General features: G+C 40.1%; 1 protein-coding gene and 1 long non-coding RNA gene across 6 annotated transcripts in view; one reads left to right on the plus strand and one right to left on the minus strand.

Annotated features, from left to right (window-relative positions):
- Positions 1-408: 408 nt before the first annotated feature.
- khdrbs2 (KH domain containing, RNA binding, signal transduction associated 2) overlaps positions 409-19,460 on the minus strand; it is a 513,661-nt gene continuing 494,609 nt past the window's right edge. For all 4 annotated transcript variants that reach the window (XM_069886092.1, XM_069886090.1, XM_069886094.1 and 1 more), the window contains exon 13: positions 409-467. The gene's annotated coding sequence lies outside the window, so the exon portion shown is untranslated. The remainder of the gene's footprint in view (positions 468-19,460) is intronic.
- The window catches only part of LOC138736482 (uncharacterized), a 58,819-nt gene continuing 55,834 nt past the window's right edge, over positions 16,476-19,460 (plus strand). For both annotated transcript variants that reach the window (XR_011340306.1, XR_011340305.1), the window contains exon 1: positions 16,476-16,676. This is a non-coding gene — a long non-coding RNA (uncharacterized lncRNA). The remainder of the gene's footprint in view (positions 16,677-19,460) is intronic.

Below are 19,460 nucleotides of genomic sequence, written 5' to 3' on the forward strand. Positions count from 1 at the left end.
GACCTCTCCCACAAAAATCTCTTCTCTCACTCATAATATTTAAATGATGTTCATTTAAAATTGATGAGTGATCTAACTTTTGACAACAGCTATTTTATACTAACTTTCTTTGCACGGTGTGATGCTTGGCAGTCGTTTGCGAAAGTCAGTTTAAATTCTCTTTTTTTCTCTCTCACTCCTGGACAGGCAGGTTTCATGGACTGCCACTTGGGATAACCAGTTCCCAGCCTAAAGGGGCAGCATTCAGATGACAATCTGGATAATGTGGATGGGCCCATCAACCACTGGAATATAATCCTCTCCTTACTCAGTACCTTGTGCCGTGCAATATATTGGGTTTACAGAGCAAGCCTCACCAAAAACACTGCGGAGTAAACTTTGACAGAGAGTCAAATCCATGAGGCCAGCTTTACATCATTTGTTGCTTTAGTACTTCCAAATGTCATTCAAGATAAGTAAAGAATCACCTAGAAATAAAATCACATAAAAAGCCTTGTAAGGCACTTTTAAACAATTAAAAACTTTCAAGCAAACACAAGCAATTTTAGTAACGTAACTTTTCTTTCTTCTTGGAAATGAATGGGTTCCGAGAGAGCTTGATCCTGGTCCAGCACAACAAGGACCACAGACCAGTGACCCCAGATTAAATACCAGCGAATTAGCGCACATCTGCTGCTGGATCCCATACACAGTTCATACTGCGACTATACACACTCCGTGCGATCCTTTTTCTGAATCTCTCTTCAACTCCTCATCACAGGAATCAACAGAACCATTCTGCCCTGCACGGAAGGAAATCAAGGCAGTGCAAAAATATATCGAAGAGCTGCAGATATGATAGAGGCACTGATCATGTGGATGGCCAGAGGCTTTTCCCCAGGGCTAAAATGGCTAACACCAAGGACATGGTTTTAAAGTGTTTGGAACTAAGTTCAGGGGATGTAAGAGGTAAGTTCTTCACGCAGAGAGTGGTGGGTGCATTGGACATACTGCAGGCAACGGTGGTGGAGGCAGGTACAATGGGATATTTTATGAGATTATTAGATAGGTGTACATGGAACAGAGAAATATGGAGAGTTATGCAGTAGGGAAATTCTAGCCCTCAATGCCCTGAACTTCCAAGGAGTTAATGACTTCTTCTTGGAATGCCTACAACCTTCACAATTTTATGGGCCTATACAAACCTGAACTATTTGCCCCTGCTGAGATTTGTGACTTCAAATAAACCCTCACACATCTGCCTCAACCGCTTTGCTTGCTGGGTTTGAAGTCATGCTTACTGATGGATTCTCTGCCTCTGACCAGTGCAGGCCGCAGCTGATCCCCGCCACGCCACACGGCTTGCGGCTGTGTGACAGAGCGCTCCCCACGCTCAACCAGGGAAGGCACTTTCCGCTCCTCCTTTGGCCCATGTGACTAGGGTGAGTGGGCTCGCTCGATCTGCTTATGTTGGAGCCAGCTGAGCGCATGTGGCAGACAGAGTAAGAGATTCAAAGGCTCTCTTAGGAAATCCCCAAAGGGTTTCATCCCTGACAGGCATCCGAAAGAAGGACAAACATTGGTCTGTCCCACCCTGGTCACGCTCTCTTCTCCCCCTCGTTTGTTGGGCAGAAGGTACATGACCTTGAAAACATAGGCCCTCCAGATTCAAGGGCAGATTCTTTCCTGCTGTTATCAATGTTATCACACTGTTACATGAATCGCTCATTGTTAAAAGAATATGCCTCTTGCACTGTTTAACTGCACTTTTCTCCATACTCTGCACTTCGTTTGTGCAATACTATTCCCTGTATTCTTTGATATACTGTAACACTCTGCAATTTTGTTTATTATTGCACTGCCTGCTCTATGAGATGATTTGCCTGGGTAGCACCCACAACAAAAGTTCTCATTGTCTCAGTATGTGATCAACATTTCAAGAGTGAAACACAAAAGATGCAGATACTGGAATCTTGAGCAGGCAAAGAATTATTGGAGGAGCTCAGCGGGTCAGGCGGCATCCATCGACAGATATGGTCCATCACTGTACCATTTCCCAACTCGAAAAGCTGACTGACCATTTCCGTCCATGCCTGACCCACTAAGCTCATCAGAAGTTTCAATTCTGGTTCTGTTCTGTGTATCTATATCAAAAGCTGTGTTCATTCATGTGTGGGAGTGAGAACGGAAGAAGCCAAGGGGAAAAGAGAATCTCCAAAATCAAGAACCACTGATCCCTGGAATTACAGGGCTGGTATACAAGGAACATTTGATGGCTCTTGCACTGTACTCCTTGGAGTTCAACAGAATTGGGGTGGGGGGGGGGGGGGGTTTCCTCAAAAAAGCATTTTGAATGTTGAAAGGCCTAGACAGGGTTGTAAATGGGTGACAGGGTTTCTACAGATGTGATGTGATGTGGCAAAGTTGTTTCCCCTGGTTGGGGGGGGGGGCTCTAGGAAATGAGGGAACAACTACAGGATTTAAGGGTGCCCATTTAAAACAGAGGTGTGGAGGAATTTCCTTAGCTAGAATGATGAACCTCTGGATTTTGCTACCTCGGGCGGTTGTGGAGGCCAAGTCATCGGGTGTAATTAAGGCATTAAGGGGAAGGCAGGGGAGTGGGGCCAAGTGGGTGAATGGATCAGATAATGATGGAATGGCATAGCAGACTCGACAGGCCAAATGGCCTAATTCTACTCCTACTGTACATTTTATGGTCTTATGATGCCTCGGCATCCCTACACCTCTATCATCGATGTGAGAAGAACTTACAAGCCCAGACTGGTCCAATCAGCCACCTTCATACACATCTCTGTCCACTCCTTCTGCCTCTCAACTTTCCACGGCGTTTTCCCCAGGTTACTCGGTTACTGATAATAATCCCCATATTAATGGGTGAAGACAAAACATTTATCATCTTTCTCCTGGACTAATATGTCCCAGTACAATATTCACTCGGGCTGTGCTAACTTTGTGAATTGGATATTAATTCAACCACCTGCCATGCAACGGTTATCCCCCTCTTCCCATTTTGACTCTCAGCGATATGACAGTCCAAGCAATATTTCCATGATACACCTTCAGCTGAAGTGTAAGAATTCACATAATTTAGCACAAGAAGTCAGTCTGTGCCAGACTGTTTGTTGTTGTTATGGGCTCTCAAATTTATTTTAATACTCTGATCATTGATATGCTGCATTAAATTCAGATGCTTAAAAATAACTTCCCGTGCAGGTTCACGTGAAGGGTGTCTCCACACAACAAAACACCTTGCTCTTAAAATATTAACAACCAAACTTCACAAGTCTGCACAGAGAAGCTCAGCCTGACTTACTCGTTGCATAACTGATCAAGTAGCACCCTGAAAAGTCTTTATTCATAAGTAATGTTTCATTTAGGTTGGGACCTAATAAGATCAAATGAGAGAAAGAGAAGGTTTTAAAGGCCAGTGTTAGCTTCAAAATTATATAATTTTGTGTGAACCGTACAACACACCCAGCATCCTGGTCTGCTCAGCTGCATTTCAAATTCAAATATTTTCTGCCTGATATTAAGGCAAAGTGACAGCACATTATTCAGTGGTTCCCTCAAGCATATAGTAGCTTTTGTTGCTCAGTAATTTTTTTTATTTCTTACGTGCTACATTCATTTTTCATCTTAACAATTCTGCATCCACCACTCTTTGAAGTGACAGTGGGTTTTCATCAGCTCAACTTACAATTACCTGTACAGGCTCCTGTTGAGCTCCCTGTTCTTAATTAACTGCTGCTATCCAGCAACAGAAATTGTGAAGGATTGCAATAGTTTCTCAATGACAATAACCAGTCATAAAAGATAAATGCTACATTGTTTTGCAATGTGTATATTTTCTTCTCGTCTCACGAAGCTTGAGGGGTGGTTTAGATTTATTGGAGTAATTCGGAAACACACCTTGATTATCTGGAACTCTAAGCTCTAGAGTGGGAGAACTTCAACCTCAGTTCAGTAAGCTTGGCAAGAAATTAAAACAAGGCCAAGTAGTGGTGATTGAAAACCCCATTTGCTTCATGCATGCCCATCAAGAAATTTAGGAATTCCTGCCCTATTTCCAGCAGGAAGCCACTGGTAGCTTTTATTTCAAGTTTGATTTGCCCGTTAAAGTTAAATGCTAAATTTGTCATGATTAATCTTGTTCCTGCTTTCCATGAACATTTCTTTGGTGGATTCCTAACAGTGGCAGAGGGTAGCGGCCTTTAGCGAGCTGCATGGATAGCTGCATGAAACAAAGCTTTTCACTGCATCTCAGGACAGGTGACCAAGATCAATTCAAGATCAAGTGTTTTTAGTGCATCTGACTCCAGAAGCAGAGATGAGCCTCAACTACTCTCTGAAATAGCTGATGGGCCAAGATGTTTGGAGGCAAATAAGGATGGGTGGCTGGTAGTAACCTTGCCTGTGATGGCCACATTCACAAACGCTCTGTGAAACAATGGGCAAACTTCTCTGGCGTCTGAATGCTCACGAGAAACCGGGCCCATCCCACCTGGAAATCTGACCTGACAAAGGCATGTATTCAGCCTAGATGAGCAGGAATGACCACTACTCATCATCAACTCTGTAGTAGAGATCAGAGAACACCAAGTTCCTTGGAGTTCAATTAACTAGTGACCAATCGTGGACACTCAACATCTCCTCACTTGTCAGGAAGGTGCAACAGCGACTGCACTTCCTGAGAAGACTGAAGCAGGCAAGGCTACCATCCATCATTATGTCAAACTTCTATAGGAGCTCTATTGAGTGCCCTGGCTAGCTGCATCACAGTATGGTAGTTGCAGCAGAGAAATGGATTGGAGGTCAATCCACAGGACCACAAGAGAGCAGAGAAGCTCACTGGAGTCTCCCTCCTCCCCCCCTCCCCCACCCCACCATGGATGTGATGTACCAGGAATGTTTTCTGAAGAGGGCACGCAAAATCATTGTGAACCCCTTCCACCTGCACACAGCATATTTCAAATGCTCCCATCGGGGAAGAAATACAGGAATATCAGAGCCAGCACCATCAGGCTGAGGAACAGCTTCTTCCCAAGGGCAGTGAGGATGATGAACGACTAAAGGAACTGCTCACACTAACCATCTACAACTCTTATATTCGTGAAGCAATATTTATTTATTTATTTGTATAGGCAAAACACTTGTCCTGCATTATTTGTCTGGATGTGTGTTATGTCTGGTTGTGTCTGGGTGTTTTGCACCGAGGACCGGAGAATGCTGTTTTGCTAGGTTGTACTTGACTGATGCGATGCAAAACAAGGCAAAAATGTTCTTCAGGGTGTAGGACCACATAGATGATCCAACTTGATCTCTTCCTGAGGGCTTCCTGCCCTCCTCAGTCTCAGGTTATTTTTCATGTTTCCTCTTTTAACATTGGTGGCAAATGTGGACACTGCTCCCTCCACCACTCCACCCACCTCAATGATGAACAGGATCTGTAGAAACCCTGTCACCCATTTACAACCCTGCTCCCTGCTTTTTTTTTCCATGCTGATGAGTTTTAAAGCAATTTGCCACCCTTCTCCAATTCTAGTTGCATTTATCATTTCCATAATGTCTGAGCGATCAGTGTATTCCCGAACCAGCCATGCGATGAAAAATGTCCATAGTGCCAGCAGGTGACACTGATCCCATGGAGAGTGTGACTGAGGCATCTGTGTAGTTTCACACAACTGGGTAGATTGTTGGTGGGATAATCATACACTCAATCTACTTAATGTCACAATGAGAGCACAATAGCAATATCAATGTTGATCTTGTCAGGCCACATCATGGCTTGGTACAGGAACTGCTCTGCCCAAGACCACAAGAAAATGTCAGGGAGTTGTGAACGCAGCTCATGCCATCACGTAAACCAGCCTCCTAACCATCGATTGCTTCTGCACTTCCCGCTGCCTTGGACAAAGTGCCAATGTATTAACGGATCCATCCCACCTCAGTCACTCTCTGTTCTCCTCCCTTCTGTCGGACAGAAGTTACATGAGCAAGAAATCACAAACCTCCAGGTTCAAGGACAGCTTCTTTCCTGCTGTTATCTGACTCTTGAATGGACCTCTCATTGGTAATCAATGACTCCCTTACACTATTTAAATGGTACTTTTCTCCTTAGCCTGCCATTGTAACACTACACCTTACATTTTTGTTTGATTATTAATTGTTTATTATTACATTACCTGCCATATGGGTTGCCTGGATAGGATTCCAAACAAAGCTTTATACTCTGTCTTGATGCATGTGACAAAAGATAATTCAATTCAAGGCACTTTCCTCTCCTGCACTGTGAGATTTTTTTACTGTGATAATGAAACTTGGGTTCTTTTATAACAATTATAGGATGTCCTCGTGGAGGCATCCATTTTGAATCTACTCCTTGCTGCAAGAACTGTCTCCAACTCCCTCTTGTGGCTAGGATTATCACTAGCACTCTTATTACACACAGTTCTTTTCCTTCAATCATCTCAATCTATTTTTATCCAAATTTATATTCTTCTTGTCATAAACATTCGCATATTAATTTTACAACAGGGTCATCCATTTAATTGAAATGTACTCCCCCATTATGACTGGAAAATAAAACCTATTCCAAAATGATTCAGGGGAGATTTATTAGAATTGTCTAATATTATTCAGTCTGGAGAGTAAACAAGTGAGCATGTCAGAATGATGAAGCTGCAGAGCAGTAACACCCATGTATAGCTTGACATAACCCCAGCTGGGCCAAAGCCCAGAGCATGCTTTCAGATTTGAAAGGGTCTCAGTTAGGACAAGCTCAGCCTCGGGGTGGGGGGGGGGGGAATGAGAATATGAGAATAGAGGAGTGAATGATGATATGGTCACATTGGTTTATTTGGGTGGCACAGGCTCAAGGGCCACTGGCAGAACCAGTGGTCCAACCCCATACCAACGTTGTAGGGCTAAAATAAAAGTACTTCATTCCTGGAGTACTGAAATTTGGGATTTCTACAATGTGTAAAGGTTGTGAAAATAATTCAGGAATGGCCCCCTAAACATTTGAAACCTTATGTTTGAGTTATTAATTGAGTAACAAATCTTTTCTAAATCTAAGCAGAACATAATGTCTCTTAGCCACTGAGCATGGATGGGCAGGGCAGCATCAGTCCATCTCATCAGTATCGCATGTCTGGCCAAAAGAAAGGCAAAAGACATTTGATTGGAGTTAAAAGAACATCATCCTCTCCAGTTGTACCGAAAAAACCATCCAAAGGATTAGGTTCTAGATTTACATTAAGGATTAAAGTTTGAAACACATCCCTCCAGTATTTTTCAAGGCTAGGATACATCCAGAACATATGGATTAAAGAAGCCTCTCCTCTTATATTTATCACAACAAGAATTTATTTCTGAAGAGATACAAGATCATTTAACTTTAGACATGTGTGCCGTATGGACAACTTTAAATTGTAACAAACAATGTCAGGCACAGAAGGATGTGTAATTAACCAACTTAAAAATTGAATCTCAAACCTCGTCAGATATTGAAAGGGTTAAATTCTGTTCCCAGGCATTTTACATTTTAAATAGCAGGGCATGTCTCAAACTCATCAACTTATCATAGATAATGGATATTAAACCTTTGTGAGAAAGTTGTAAACTAAAAAAATATATCAACAACATTTGCATCAGTCTAGTTGAAGAATTATTATATAAAGCTTTTACCCAACCAATAAAGAATGTACCAAACCTCAAATGTTCCACTACTTTAAACAAAAAATGCCACTCAACTCGATCAAAAGCCTTTTCAGCATCCAAGGCCGCTATTAAAGGTAAGTTATGTTATTTTTAGATGCATCAATTAATGTAACTAATTTAACAATATTATCAGCTGAATAATGATTTTTAATAAAGCCTGCTTGATCTACATGAATCAGTTGTGGCAAATATTTTGCAATTCTGTTTGCCAACACTTTAGTCACAATTTTATAATCTACATTTAACAAAGAAATCGGTCTATATGATGCGACTTTCAGAGGATCTCTATCTTTTTTTGGAATAACTGTAATCAAAGCTCGAGAAAAAGATTCCGGAAAAGAAGTTTCAGAAGCTTGTGTTAATACTTACCGAAATACTGCAAGTAATAAATCGTAAAATTCCTTATAAAACTCCAAACTAAATCCATCTTCTCTGGGTAATTTTCCATTAGGTATAGTTTGTAATACCTCTTTAATTTCCAAATCAATAAATAGGGAATCTAATTCCCGAGCATCTAAATTATTCAAAAATGGAAAATCTAGCCCAGCCAAAAATGATTCTACTCGGTCAGTATCTTGTTCAAACTCTGAAGTATATAAATCCTGATAAAAAGAACAAAATTCATCATGATCTCCTAAGGTTTATAAGTAACCCTTGGATCTCTCCTTACCGCATTTATCGTCCTACAAATCTGCTCTGTTTTCAATTGCTAAGCTAATATTTTATGAGCTCTTTCTCCCAACTCATAATATCATTTTGTTTAGATATTTGAGTTAACTTCTCATAATGATATGTCTGTAAAGTATTATCACGCAATATCAAATTAGATAACCATATCTTCTTATCTTCTGTCACGTATCTCTGCAAGTCCTTTTCCAATACTTTAATCTCCTCCTCAAGTTTATGACTATCTGGCAAATATTTCTTCTTGTTTAGTCGTATAACTAATAATTTGTCCCTTTAAATATGCTTTCAATGCATCCCATAATGTAAATTTACTTTGTACTGAATTCTCATTCAATTGTATAAACAACTTAATTAGAATTAAAAGAAGATGCAATAACCTGTCCAACCCAGTCCCTTTTTAATTTTAAATGTTCTTTTTTATTTAAATGAGTTTCTTGTAAAAAAGGTACATCCACTTTCATTTTCTTAATATAAGCCAACACACGCTTCCTTTTTTATCAGATTGTTCAAATCTTTAACATTAAAAGTTGCAAAATTCAAATTCGATTCAAAATTCAAATTAACAACTACAGTCCAGGCATGCAACACCAAAAGTACAATGTTAAAATAAAGGCTCCAAAAAACCCCTCCTTTATAAATATATATATATTAAAAAAAAACCTTAAAAAACCCTAAAAACTAAACTAAAACAAAAATATCCCCCCCAAAAAACTGCTAAAGCAGTATCCCCCTCTATGAAATGGGTGTGGTTAATAGCCGGGTCATCCTCCTCCCCCACCCTTGACCAGACTTCACAGTAACTTCCAATTATTCACACTTTTATTCAGTCCATTAATTTCGTGGTTTATACAGTCCAGTGAGGGAGAGGTGATTTCCCACGTCTTTGTCCTACACCATCTTGCCACTCCCCAAATTACATCATCATTTAAATTATCAAGATCAATTAGACAAGGTTGCGCATTATCTCCAGAATTATTTGCTTTGGTTATTGAACTACTGGCTCAATTTATTAGACAGAATATCAATATTAAAGGTATAAGAGTAGGAGAATTAGAATATACAATTAATTTATTTGCTGATGATGTGTTAATATATTTAACAAATCCTAAAGAATCTTTAGTACATTTGCAGAAATGTTTGGAACAATATGGAAAAATGTCTGGATATAAAGTTAATTGGGATAAGAGTGAATTATTACCAATGTCAAATGAAGATTACTCACATTTTAAACAGATTATTCAATTTCATTTGGGAGTGATAGTAAATGTGGAGTATCGACAGTTGTATCAATTGTATACTGTTATTGAAAAAAATTAAGACAGATTTAAAGAAGTGGAAGGATTTAGCTTTGACTTTAATGGGACAGGTGAATTGTATTAAAATTAATATATTTCCCCCATATACGATATCTTTTTCAATCTATTCCCTGTTCTTTACCAAAGGCTTTTTTAAAGGAATTAAATGCTTCAGTTCATTTGTTTTTATGGAAAAATAAATTATCTAGAGTCCCTTTGCAAAAGTTGACTTGAAAATATGCTTTAGGAGGCTTGCAGTTACCAAATTTTCAAAATTATTATGAAGCAGCACAATTGAAATTTATTAATAGAATGTCAGTTATTGAACAAATTCCAGTATGGGCTAAAGTTGAATTATCACAGATATCAGAGAGTAATGCTAATTAATTTTTATATAAATGGAGACCAAATTTTTAAAAGACTTATAACGTACCTGTACTTAAATATTTATTGGAAATTTGGTATAAGAGGTCATATGATTGGAACTAAGGGTAAAATTACTCCTCAGACCTTTATTTATCGGAATAGGATTATTTCATTTTCGATGGATAGTTGATATTTAAAAGATTGGGAATTGAAGGGTATTAGAATGGTGGGACACTGTTTTGGGAAGGTGTTTTTCTTTCTTTTGCCCAATTGCAAGGGAAATTTGGGATATCTGCGAATTCGATATTTGCTTATTACCAAGTGCGAGGTTTTTTAAAAGAAAATTTGGGTCAGGAATTTAAACTTCATAATTTGATGAGGTTTGAAAAGTTGATTTTAGAAACTATGAAAAAAAGTTTTATATCAGAAATGTATGCATTGCTGCAAGAAAAGATGAACAGACCTGGTGTTTTTAAAATAAAAGATAAATGGGAGAAGGAATTACAACTTTTTATATCAGAGGAAGATTGGGTAAAGATGTGTGAAGATGCTGTAACTAGGTTGATTAATGTGAGGTATAGTTTAGTTAACTATAATTTTTTTACATCAGTTATATTTGACACCGGAAAAGTTAAAACAATATGGTTTTAGGGATTCAGATTTATGTTTTTGGTGCAGGACAGAAAAGGGAACATTTTTACATTCAGTTTGGTGTTGTGAAAAGGTGCAAAGTTTTTAAGTGCAAATTAGAGAATTTTTAAAACGTTTGTATAATATTCAGTTACTAGTTGATCCTTTTCTTATTGGGATTTATGATGAATCTAAAAGTGGGATTTGGATTGGATGAATTTCAAATTGCATTCATTCGCTTGTTCCTAGCTGTGGCTAGAAAATGTATTGCGGTAACATGGAAGGATGATGTAGAGATAAATATTCAAAGATGGCACAATAAGTTGAAATCTTGCATTTATTTAGAAAAAAATAATAATTTACATAATAATTATTCTTTTTTATTAAAATGTGGGAACCATACTTAAAATATATGGGTTTGAATATATGTTAATTTTTTAATAACAAAAAGGCCTGTAAGAGGAGCACTCAGTTGGATCTTTACCCTTCTTTAATATGAGAGATATACACGCTTCATTAAATGATGCTGGGATATTACTCCGCTTAAATTAACCAGATAATACAGAACCTAATTGAGGTGAAAGGAATTGAGAAAATTATTTTTAAAACTCCACAGGAAACCCATTGGGTCTGGAGATTTTCCAGAATGCAATGAAGAAATAGCAGCAGTTAGTTCCTCTTGCAATATAGGCTCATCTAATCTCGTTTAGTTACCCAAAGAAAGAGTGGGAATATTTAAGCAACCCAGGAAACTCTTCATCAAACTGCTATCATATATTAATTCAGAAGTATAAAATCGTGAATAAAATTATCTTAGAGTGATCTGTAGTAATGTTACCATCATCCATTGGAAACTTTGTAATTTGCCACTTGGCTTCAAAACTTCTCAACTAATTAGCTGAAAGCTTACCAGATTTGTCATCATGAATATAAAACTGACCATTACTCTTCAAATGTTGGCAATCGGATATGTTGAAAGATCAAATTTAGATTGACATTAAATTCATTTTTTATATAAATCAGGATTTTTAACTTGAGCATGTTGATGAACTATTTGTTTAATTTGATTTACTTAATTCTAATCTTTCTTTATTGGCCTTCCTTTTGCACCCTGAAAAAATCTTTCAAAGCATCCCAAACAACCAAACTGGAAGTTTCCAATGAAGTATTTGTACTAAAGAAAAAAGTTATATGCTCCTCCATTAATTTCACAAAGTCATTATCTGACAGTAAAGTGGAATTGAAATGCCAATGTCTTTTTATTTGAGGGAGGCCAGGACAGGGGCATGATCTGATATTACTATCTGCTAATAACCACAAAAGTGGGTCAGTGGGATCAATTGATCATCAATAAGAAAATAATCAATTTGCGAATAAGTGTGATGAATGTGTGAAAAGAAAGAATACTCTCTCCTATTTGGATCGAGAAAATGCTAGATATGAGAAACACCATGATTTGATAACAAGGAATGAATTAATGAGGCTGATTTACTCATGATGGCAGAGTTAGGAGATGAACAATCCAAGGCAAGGTCTAACCAACAATTAGAATCCCCACCAAGCACCAGAGAGTATAATCTCAAGTCTGATAGGGAAGAAAAAATGTTCAAAAAACCCCCCACATCATCTACATTAGGGGCATAAACATTAGCAAAAACTACGATTTTATTATACAATATCCCTCAAACAATGACATAACAACTATTTGTATCTGATATGATACAGTGATGAACAAAAGGAATATTTTGATTAATAAAAATTGTGGACCCCCCCACCCCAGCCTTAGCCTGAAAAGAAGAACAAAAATGCTGCCTTCTCTACCTTGTCATAAGGCAAGAATTATCACAACTACAAATATGAATTTATTGTAAAAATACAGTCTTGGCTTTAAGTTGTTTAATATGTGAAAACACTTTGTTTCTCTTAACCGGATGGTTAAAACCTTTTATGTTCCACTTAAAGAAATTAATAAAATTATCAATTTTAAAAATTAATAATGTAAGTTTATTAGCACAAATAATATCCAAACTCCAGGTGTCAGGCTTGAAGCAAATGTTTGAAACTAGTAATTAATTAAAAATAAACCATAAAAGGTAAAAACTTGTACAGATTTCTAAATCCATAACAACCTTGAGAACCTCTCCCCACCCTTTTACCCACTTCCCTCCAACCCCAAAAGGAGACAGCTGCTAAAGACATCAACAGCAAGTTCTTCAAAATAATTATTTTCCACCCAAACAAATCTTCCTGCTGGACATGTTATCTCTAACTTCATTCTTATTGATGTAAATATATCCCGCACTTCCAAACAATACATAATTCTGCTATGACAACTACATTAAAAAATTCTTTTAAAATTTCTCATGCGGGTTTGAAAAGTATATAATAAAGTAGAAATAAAAACCATTATTAGAGAGAAAAATACATATATAATTCTCAGCATTGTCATAAAATTTTAATAGCCCAGTGAATGTAATACAAAGAAAAATACTTGCACGACTACCATCCAAGGGGGTTTATTATCCCATAAAATGTTGCCAAAGCAAAGAAAGGCAACCAGTCCTCTCCCAACAAAAACTATATAACAAGTGTTTAAAACATTAAAAGTAATAATAGTCAATCAGGTTCAGATATCAAGTAGAAATTCACACTGGGCACGATGTAGTAGGGAGACCATCTAGGTGATTCTGAGCTTCTTCAACTGAGCGCAGCCACTTCTTATATCCCTTGGAAAGTGTAACGTGGAGGCGTGTGGGATACAAACAGGGAAGGCTTGGATCGACGCTTGTAGAACTTTGGCATCACTTCTTTGTATTTGGCGCACTGTTTCAAAACTTCGGGACAGTAATCCTCTACAATCCTGATCTGCTGGCCACTATATTCGAGTTTCCTCTTCAATGAGCTTCATGAATCAGAAAAGCATTTATTTGATATTGATGTAGCCAAAGAATGACTGAGCGCGTTCTCTGCTTCGGAGTTGGCTTAGGTATTAATAAGCAGTTTGCTCTATCGATCTCTGGCGGAAAACCATGCAAGGCAACTCCAAAAACGATTTTGTATGTTGCCCACTTTCAGTCGATTTTGCCAAGCCCAGATTACATTGATTGTGTCGTCTGCTCCTGCTTTCTAGGTCAATGTCTTTCGCCATTAGCTTCGAATTGCTGTCACTTAATCTGGTGCACACATCTTCTAATTCATCAACACACTCGCAAAAGTTGATCAAAATGAAGTCAAAAGATGATAAATGTTCCTTGGTTAAACTCCAGACTTAGTCAAGTTTAGCATCAATCTGACTTAAGGTAACTTTAAAATCGTTGGCTAATGACTTTCTGTGCTGACCCAGTAGCTCAAAAATAGCCTCCATAGTTAGATTAGTTGGCTCTTTTTCCTTCTCCCCTGATTTAGCACTACTTGTAGCCATTGTAATCCAAGTATAGATAAAGGGAAGGAAAGGCATTTGGCATGCCACACTTTGGTTGTAAAATAAAGAACCAAATAGGTGGAAGAAATGTAAAGTAAGCAGGAGCACCTGACAGCTGCTGCTACACCATGCTGCAGCCAATCTAACAAGTCCAGAGTGCTGCATCTCTAAATTAAACTAAATTAAATCAGGCAAGTGGCATTGAAGAATCAGTGGTGGGTTTTGTTGACACTGCTGTGAGAAGACAACTGAATGTTTGATTCTTCCTTGGTTCAAATGCAAAATGCCTTTTCTGATTCATGTTCGATATGCTGATTTCGTCAGACAAAATATTTTAGACAAATACCAGATGGTAGAGTCAGAGAGCGAGATGGCAGAGATAACATGGACTGAATTGTTCATGATCACGAATACTGAGATACAGTGAAAACTCTGTATGGCGTGCTATCCAGGGAAGTCAGCCCATGCTTAAGAAAAGCAGGTGATGCAATAATAAAACTAAAGTGCATGAGAGGGAGGTCACTCAGCAAAAGATAATCCTAAGAATTAGAAAGGAGTTCGATAAATAAAAGGACTCACAAAGAGATTCACAAAAGGAGCTTATTTGCAGAAATGGGTTTTGGTGCAAAAGAAGAGTCTGGAAAGAGAACTTGGTTAGTTCAGGAAGGAATGGCTATCCATGGTGGAGAAATTAAATACACGGATGATAAAGCTGTTGTCATTAAAAGAGAGGATCACCAAGCATTAGATATAAGAAAGCGATGCTGGTTGGTGAGGAGATATTCTGAGTTAGATACACTTGCAGGTTCCCCCTCAAACCTGTACACTCTGCTGACATGGCTTTACAGCATCTAGATTATGGAGAAAGATTAAGGAGATTGGGACTTTATTCATTGGAACGTAGACGTCTGAGAGGGGATTTGACAGAGGTATTTAAAATTATGAAGGGAATAGATAGACTAGACGTAAATAGACTCTTTCCCCTGAGAGCAGGGGAGGTTGGAACAAGAGGGCATAAGTTAAGGGTAAAGGGGAAAAACTTTAGGAGAAATATTAGAGGATGCTTTTTCACTCAGAGTGCTGGCAAAATGGAATGATCTTCCAGAAGAGATAGTTGCGGCAGGGTCCCTTGTCATTTTAAGAGAAGGTTGGATGTGTTCATTGATGTGAGGGGGTTGGGAGGTTATGGGCGGAGAGCAGGAGGGGGGACCTAGTGGAGATGTTCAAGTGAACCCCTTCATATATATCATTGCTGGATGTAATTCCTGGAACTACCTGCTCAAAAACACTACAGCAGCTCCTTCTCACCTTCTCCAGAAGGACTGCAAAAGTTCACCACCCCCGTCTACTGGAAGAGAGGATGAATGATGAGTACTGGTGTTGCCAGTGGCACCCAATTCCCAAAACTGAATAAATTAATTGAGGAAAAAGGCAGCCGGCTTGAGCAATTGGTTGACAAAGAGAATACTCAGGAGCCAGGCAGCATCTGCAGAGAAAAAAGTTGATTTAAATTTTTTGGATCAATGATCTTTCATGAGTTTGATGGAGGTTCACGGACTCTGTTTCAACAGCTTCAGTTTTCCTTTGCTTTTCAACAATTCACATCCTGGCAGCTTAACAGTCAGTCTGCACTTAGCACCTTGCCCAGTCTCCGTGATTCTTGATTCAGCATGCTAACAGGTCTGTCTGCCTCACGAGCCCATGTTGCTCAAATAGACCAATCAACCCATAAATCCCATACATTTTTGGAGAGCAGGTGGAAACTGGAACATTCATTGGAAACCCATGCAGACATGGGGAACACAAACCATCTCCTTATAGACACTGCTGGACTTGAACTCGGGGCATTGGCATGGTGATGGCATTGCACTAACCGTGACACCATCTGTGCCATCCAAATATGATGACTGATCTCTAGTGCAATTCAGTAGCCAAACAAAGAACAAGCAATGCCAGTGTAATTTGTATGGGCAAAATCAGGCCATAAATACTTCAAGCCCAGTAGGGATATAGAACCAGAGTGTTCATCCCAACTTAGCTATACTGACTAAGTCATCTACGGAAGATAGTTCCATTCACCTGTTTAGCCCAAATCTATTCATCGTTGGCCCAATGCTTCCCTTACATGCCTGATGCCCAGTTCTGCTTGGTGTGATCAGCCAATAGATGAAAGTGTGATGTAATTCGAATCTATCATTGCTGTTTTGTATCTCAGCAGCACCCACTCTGCTTAATGATTGCCCTTACCCACTGTTTTCTGCTTTGGCTGCTAGTTATGTGGCCTCACTGCGTGGGGCAGAGTTGAGTGATGTGAGTGTAACGGATCATAACAATCATTGTGACACTGGTCCTGGTGGTGTTAGCATCCTGCAGCTTGTCAGTCTCAAGGTTAGCCTTGATTCTGGAGATCGTTACTGTGGATGCATCCTGCATAATAAATTTAGCAGGAAGACATTGAATGCCAAGCAGCTCAAAAAGACAAAATGGCAGTCGATCAGACAAACGGAGTTGGCAGGAAATGGAACAGTATTGACCGCAGCAGGTCTCCTAGTCAGAAGGTAATCTTCCGGGCTCCAGGGTTCCATCGTCACATGGAACCATAGTTGAGGATTGTAGGTTTTGAGAAAGAGAACGTGTTACTTTGAATAATCACTCATTTTCTCATCAAAGTACAGACATACGTATACAAACGCAGGAATAGTCAACTACACTAGATTTCACAGCACAAAGGTAAAAACAAAGGTGAGCTTTATTCCACATAGTGATGAAGCTGACTTGTCACTCTCCACCATCTGTACAATTACAGGCCTTTATATCACACATAATGTCTTTGTTCTGAATCCCCTTCTTGGCACTCTGTGACATTGTAGGTAATCTTAACAGCACAACAGGTCACCTTTACCCTAAACAATTTGTGACCTACAATTTTTGCACTATGGAAAACACTGATGCAGAAAGGATGTCATTTCCTTCCTGTTTTCCCTGTCCCTTCTCACTCCTCTTCTCTTTCTCTTGCTCCTTTACTCCTTTATCACCTTTCTCTCTACTTCGGCCCTCTCCGTGCTCACCTCCATTTCTGTCGCTCTCCACGTCCCTCTCTCTCTCTACCCCTGCAACACAACCTACCTCTCTCCCTCTTTGGGCCACTCTTACATGCACTCACACTCCTGTTTTCACACACACACACACACACACACACACACACACACACACACACACACACACAACACTAGTCTGGATAGCACACAAAAAAAAGATTTTCACTGTATCTTGGCACACATATTAATTGACAATTCAACACACACTCAGACAAAATGACTCACCATTTACTCCATTTGTTCCCCCCACATGCACTGTTACCATTCCGCAGTCATTCACCATGTCCACCCATTCACCCACCTCTCGCAACTCTTCTCTCACAGGTGAAGTGGCTGGTGAAGAGGCCACCCAGGACAGTGGAGTGATGGACATGGACAAATGCCACTGCACCAGGGTTTTGGGTGCTGGGGCTGGCGAGACCAGGCCATCACAATAAGATCTGATATCTGACTGACATGATCTCACTGCACTTCGGCATAACATCACTCTTCAGTATAGTTGGGGAGGGCCCCAGACTGGTGAGAGGAGCTGTGGGAAACTAAACCTAGGCATCAGACAGGTGCTAACACCAATAACTGTTGATCATTGAGCAGCACCTATCTTAGTATATGCCACAGCACCAACCAACCAACCCTGGGTCCGGGTTTCAGTGTAACCTTCAGATGCATCCTTTAGCTCCAATCAACTCTGGGCCCAAGTTTCAGGGACAGGTAAAGATGTGTGCTATAACACCAGCCAATCCTGGGTCAGGAGTTATAGGGTATGTTCCAGATGTGAATGCTTGCAGTCTGCTGCAAACAATCAGTGTTCACATTGCAGTTACAAGTTGCTGAGCTTCAAGGCTGCTGCAGGACCACCCAATGGGTATTCCCCATGGAATCCCACATGGAGAAGCCACCGACTCCCACAATGGGGATGGACACACCTTCTGCTGAGCAGGGAAAGAAGGTGGGATCGCTTGCTCCAGTTGAATGGCCCCTCAGTGCCAGTATTCAGCTATCCTGGAGAGCACCTACAAGGGGTGAGATCAGGGGTTACCTCTCCTCTGAGGTCTCGCCCGGTCGCTAGAGACGACTTGGCAGGATCTGATAGACACTTCAGCAGGGAGGTCCCTGGACATGGGCTAAGAGATGAGCCCACCTGTCAGATGGGCTCTAGAGAGTGTCATCTCTCTCAGAAGCCAATGCAGGGCCAAGAGAACATCACTCTACCTTGCATGGGATTCAGTACCAGGCAATGCCAAGGAAACATGACAACCGAGGGGCATGTTGAGTAATATGGGTCACTCCAGATGCACAGATCTCTGATACTGCAAGAGTTCAGCCAGAAGGTCTCTCTCTTTCTCCTTCCCTCTATCTCTCACCCCTCTCTCTTCTTCCCCCTCTCTCTTTCTCACTCACTCTCCTTTTCCCTCCCTCCCTCTCAGGGAGGTCAGTATCCAACTCTCCTAAGCTGCACAGGATTTCACCAAAACCAACGTGTGTAGAATTGCCCATTCACAAAAGGCCAGTGCACTGAGTTTTCTGGGAAAGTATGTATCTGGCCCTTGCTCAGGAGCATCCGGATAGTGTAGTGACTGCTATTTATTAAAAAGCCGCTCAGAGGCTAAGGGCTCTTTTCTGTGAGGCGTTCGAATAAATTCATAATGAAGTCCACGTGTTTTAAATTGTTTAGTAGTGAACAAAGATGGACTCATAATGTGGTAATGATCATTGTAATGTGGTAACATCCATGAACGGCAATGATAACTCCTTGCTAATGTGACTAACATCAACAGAAAATATCAGATCCCTACTCCCCACCATCTATCCTGCCATACCAGTCAACACAGGCTAACAACTCTCCAAACCCATGAAACCCCCGTGTATGCACCAACACCCAAGTGAATAGAGCGTGCGCACTGGAAGAAAGAGAATGCATGTCCGATGGCTGCAGGCATAACTGCGACAATAAACAATGCGGTCAGGTGAATTCTGGTTCCTATAATACCGGCCCTTAATTACCATGTCTCAAATAATAATTCTTTTTCTTTGGCTTGGCTTCGCGGACGAAGATTTATGGAGGGGGTAAAAAGTCACGTCAGCTGCAGGCTCGTTTGTGGCTGACAAGTCCGATGCGGGACAGGCAGACACGGTTGCAGCGGTTGCAGGGGAAAATTGGTTGGTTGGGGTTGGGTGTTGGGTTTTTCCTCCTTTGCCTTTTGTCAGTGAGGTGGGCTCTGCGGTCTTCTTCAAAGGAGGTTG

This window comes from Narcine bancroftii, chromosome 6 (genome assembly GCF_036971445.1).
Source record: "Narcine bancroftii isolate sNarBan1 chromosome 6, sNarBan1.hap1, whole genome shotgun sequence".
NCBI classification, from domain to species: Eukaryota; Metazoa; Chordata; class Chondrichthyes; order Torpediniformes; family Narcinidae; genus Narcine; species Narcine bancroftii.